A 5,540-nucleotide genomic window follows, 5' to 3' on the forward strand; every position below is an offset into this window, starting at 1 on the left:
ATCATCGGAAAAACCGGTTGGGTACACGCCCTCTGGATAATCCAAACGGAGCACCCCATCATAGGCTACATTCCACAATTTTGGCCCTAAAACTGAACCTGCGGTACGCCGGCCTGCATCTCAATCTTAATCTGGGCCCCCTCAGCACAGCCCACCACCACTCGTCCTCTTAAATAATCTTGAATAAGACGTCACAAGTATGGGCTGACTCCTCTTCTCTTAAGTTCACTCAGGATCCACGTGATTGGCAGTGAGTTAAACGCATACTTACGTCCAACAACACCGCCGCCGGGATGGACCTAGTTCTCCACGTCCCAGACGCAGCTTCATCAACGATCTTCATGATTCTATTTATCGCCGCCGTAGTTATATATCCCTTTCATAATCCAAATTTGTTCGGGCTAAAACCCTCCCCTCGCTCAATCTTTTCTAAAAGTCTCATGACAATCATCCGCTCAGCAAGCCTGCCCATACAGCTGAGGAGGCACAGTGGTCTATAACCACTCGGGTCATCCACTTTCCTTCCTGCCTTCTTTAACAATGCAACTTTTGCAGTCTTCCAATCTCGCGGAAAAACACCATCCAACAAAATCTTATTGAATGCCGACAATATTTGTATCGGGAAATTCATTGCCGTCATCGCCACAACCTCATCCGGAATATCATCCAAGCCAGGACTTTTCCTCTTACTCGTTTTCTTTACAGCACAAAACAACTCCTCTTGTGTAAAAAGAGGAATTTCCACAGCCGCAATTTCCTCTACCTCTTCCTGTTGCCTCCTCGGAAACAATTTCATCAAACACCTCTGCATCACATCACTTGATAGCACCGCTAGCTTCCGTCCAAACGTTCTATTAACAATGCGAAAGGCATCTCCCTACACATCTTTATCTTACTGATCGCATAGAGTTCTCCACTTTTCTCTCTTGCTATTCATTATCTCACCTTTATACCGCCTTCTCATTAACTTAAGTACTCTCTGCGCTTCCTCAATCTCCTCAACCCTTCCCCTTCGGTTAGCACGCTGTAATCTCTTACGAGCCCGTATGCACTCTAGCCTGGCTACAACTACCTGGGGAGAACACTAATAGATACCTTTTCTATAGGGCCTCTTCGGCTGCAAAGTCACAGGCCTTCGCCACTACCTTCGTAATGAACTCCGGAGTAATCTCTTCCATATGTCCAATTCTTTCATTTATAAGACCCACTACTTTCACCAATAGCTCTCCTAGCAGAATTCACTTCACCCAGCGACCACGAGGCACCAACTTCAAAATATATCGCCTCGTGGTCGCTAAGTGTCTCTTTTTCCTTCAGAACCGACCAACACCTAGCCGTCCTCGCAAGTCCCGGAGAAACAAAGGACACGTCTATAAAGGACACTCCATTTACCCGGACTAGGGTTGGTAACTCACAATCATTCAGACAAATGAGTCCCAAGCCCGCCATCACCTCTTCTAAAAGTAGTCCCCGTCTATCTGTAACACCGCCGACCCACGCAACATTCTTGGCATTGAAGTCACCACATATAACTACATCCTTACACACAGCATTTCTCAGCCTACTCAAGTCGCCCAGAGTTTCTTCAAAGACGCTAAGCTCAACATTTGGAGACACAAATATACACCCGTACTGCAAGTAGCATCATGCAGCCAACTCTCATCCTGCATCTTCCTAACATTAGGCTCCGAGACAACCACTAGATCAACACCTCTCCTCCTCACAATTTCCATTATGGCATCGTGAGAGGCTAAACTCTTGTTTATGTTTACTTGTAGTAATCTAACCATTTTTCTTGGCACATTGAACTCCTCCGATTCTGTGCCCAACTTCACCACACATCAAACACGCAGGCTTCTTCTTACACTCCCTGGCCTTATGTCCAGCATCCCCACAATTGAAACATAACCCTGACCTATCAGGACCGACACATTTGGCAGCTATATGCCCTCCCTCATGGCAATGAAAACATCTCACCTCATAATTACTCATTGTCAACCGGCACAACCATCCAATCTGAATTCTACCTTTACGCACCAGCCTTTCCGCCTCCATCTGCGGTAACACGACAGTTCCATTCCTCGTATCACCGTAAGCTATTCTGAGAGACACAATCTTCAGGTCCACGTCCTTATTCTCCAATCCGGTCCTCACAGCCGACAATATATATCTCTCAGTAACGTCTAGCTCAAGATCCTTAATGACCATAGACTCCAGTTTACCTCTCATTCCTCTCGTAACGTTCACCCCAGCCAACTTCTCTTTCACCACTTGTTGCGCCACGTTAACCGTGTCCACCGGCCTTCTTACTCTTATATGCAAGGCCTCACCACCTCCCTTTTTAATTGACAACACTTCACCCAATTCTTCCTTACTTCTTTTTTTCCTTCTTAACTTTTTTCAACGAGTCCGAATAAGAGGTACCCTCCTCCTTTAAAACTACTATACTAGAACCCTCACCTCTGATCTTCTGCTCATCCTTGAGATCCATCACTCGTGACTTATCCTCCACAATAAAAAATACCTTCTTCTCATTTCGTCTCCTGGCCACATATTCCAAAATCTTTTTACAAAGCCAACCAGTACTGTTACTTACAGCCCTGTAAACAACATTTAATTTAAGCTCAGTGATCTTCTTTATCGTCCGATATAGGTCTTCAGCCACCAATCTTTCACCCACTGTATCTACGACAATTGTAAAGCAAGTTCCCAACTTTTCTTCCTCAAGCTCACCCAATAACACCTCCGTATGGCCCTTTTCCACCACTACTTGTCCTCGCTTCAATTTACCACTTCTCAGCAGTCTTCTTAACGACATAGTACGCTCTAAAATCCTCCTCCCATACTCCGTTTTAGAGTCTTTGGCAGGATCAGATACAACAATAATGTCCTCATTCGACACACCAAAAACCGATTCTTTTATCTCTTCGCATTTCTCAAAAAACGTGGCAGGCCATCTCTTAATCACTAAATCAGGAATCTCCTCTTCTAGTATTCCCTCCTCCACCTGGCGAAGCAGCTTCTACTCAATCTGCGCAGTCTGGGTAGCAGCGTCCACTCCACCACAACTTATAGAACCTCCACACGAGTAGCCAGAATCCCTCAACTCAATTCACCTTTAGATTAGCTCAGTAAGCCAGAGAGAGCACTCCTTAATCTCCAATTTCGTGTTGGCATTCGCAGCCACTAATTTTGCCAACTTCTTAATCTGGATGTCGATCTCTTCTAAGAGCCGTTCATACGAACACGCCTCACCATCATCAGTCTCCTCCCTACGCCTCTTCATCAGCCTATCCAACGACCCAGTTCTCTTAGGCGACTTAATTAATACTCTAGTTGCCCCGGGCTTAATCACAACAAAGGGTCCTCCTTCTTCCTCGCGCGGTACAACCTTCTTTTGCTCCCTAACAGGCGACCTAGGCAGGTTCTTTCTCGGTCTAAAGCCCTGTTCCTCTTCCATGCTCTCAGCACTAGCAAAAACAGAAAAACGTCCCTAACTCTCCACAAAAAAAAAAGATCTTCATTTTACTTGAACTTTGCTGGCATAAAAATATAATTATTCTCGATTGATTATTGAAAACAAACTTACAACACATCTGTAAATATATTTTCAAATAAAAATATTTGAACTGAGCCGAACATCTACAAGTAAACAATGCACAATTTGCTTAAGTGTCAAATTGATGTCCTGAACAGTACATTTGTATACATTTTTTCCTGAATTTATTATTTCAGAGTTAGAAATTCTTTATTTCCAACACTAACATTAATTACAATCTTAACAAAAAAAAGAAAGTGTGATTTTTAAAAATACGGTATCTAAATTTCACACAAACAATGTTATATTTATTGTCCTTAGTGCTCGGACAGAGGTGACGGCGTTTACGTTTCCTTATAACATCCTTTGGTTTTTGAACATGAACTTCAGTAATGTCGTGTTCTTCAAAATATATTTTTATTTTGTTCAAGTTTTTTTGGGTTTCCCGGAGTGAGATACCTTTTACCAAGTAAATTTTGTACTAAAATTTGGTCTAAATTTTTAAGAAAATCTCCGCAATAGTGTAACACAATTGGTCGCGTCGGGTCAAATAGCTTATTTTTGTTTCTTATATTACACAAACTAAGGGAAGCTGGATACTGACTGATAGAATGGATTACGATAGGAGATTAGCAGGCTCGCCAACCTAATACCATTGAGGAAAATATTAAATATAAAATAGTTTCTCGGGTCATAGACCCGACATGACCAGTTAAGGGTTAATGAAATAAAATTTTATGTACTTTTCATTTAAAAAAAATGGGTATATGTAATTTAAGTTCTGAATACCCTGAGGATAAGAAGCCAAAAACATAAAGTTTTTTTTTTTTGTAATATAAAGTCAAATCATTTCGAATAAAAAAAGTAACAATTAAAATAAATTAATAATTTCCAAGGTAACGATTCAATAATGTAATTATACAACCTGTAAAATTCATTTATATTATTTTCTTCATGGTATTAAGTTTCATTTTCAATTTATTTATTATTCTTAGATTTATTCGTTCATTAATTTGTTTTTCTTCTTCTATTGATCTTATTTTTTAAAAATAAAAGTGAATAAAAGCCAATAAATAACAAAAGTAATAAACTTTTATTTATATATGAATATATATTTTTAAATTAAAATCTTCAAAAATGAAAAGATCTCGCTTTGATTTAACTATTACTGCAAATGAAAATGTCAGAATACAAAATAGAATTAGACCAGTTGTAAAAAAGCTTAAAGGCAAAACACATTTCTCAGATGATGAACTTCACGCTGTACTATTTGTTTACCATAAATTAACGAAACTACAACCTATGGATACAAGTCTATTTGCAGAAGTAATGCATTATATCTTTGGTATTAGAAGTCATTTATTAATGGATCGTATATTTTATGCTTTTGATAAAACAAACGGTTTAAGAGTTACCGCACAGTCATGGGCTTTAGGATTATCCATATTTTTATATGGAACACTATCAGAAAAAATGAAATACTGTTTTCAAGTATATGATATGATTGGTGATGGTTTAATAAATAAAGAATTACTGTATCATATGATGAAGCACTGTATAATAACACCGAATGAAGAAGATTCATATAAGATGGTGTGGGAATTAATAGATATAACAGTAATAAGAATGGATCACGATAAAGATGGAAACATCTCATTTTCAGATTATGAAACTTCGGTTAAAAAGAACCCTGCATTATTAGAAGCATTCGGACAGTGTCTTCCTAGTGTCCCATATGTAAACAAGTTCCTAGCCACTATTAGGCAATATAAACGTATGTAAATACTTTTAAAAAGAATATGTAAATTCGCTGTTTTATTTGTAAATAGTACGTAGTATAAGTAGTCATTTCTTGATTCTTGAAAAATTCTGACGTAAAAAAAGTTTCAGACGTAATCAATAATTGAAAAAAAACAAGGTAATATTGTTCTTTTAACGAATGAATTAAAATTGTATATTTAACATATTCTGAATAATTAATATTGAGAGTTAATATTTCAAA

General features: G+C 38.8%; 1 pseudogene; it reads left to right on the plus strand.

The window, feature by feature from the left end:
• Nucleotides 1-4,675: 4,675 nt before the first annotated feature.
• On the plus strand, nucleotides 4,676-5,320 carry LOC142328311 (calaxin pseudogene; annotated as a pseudogene).
• Nucleotides 5,321-5,540: the final 220 nt, after the last annotated feature.

This window comes from Lycorma delicatula, chromosome 7 (assembly GCF_047948215.1).
Source record: "Lycorma delicatula isolate Av1 chromosome 7, ASM4794821v1, whole genome shotgun sequence".
Classification (NCBI taxonomy): Eukaryota; Metazoa; Arthropoda; class Insecta; order Hemiptera; family Fulgoridae; genus Lycorma; species Lycorma delicatula.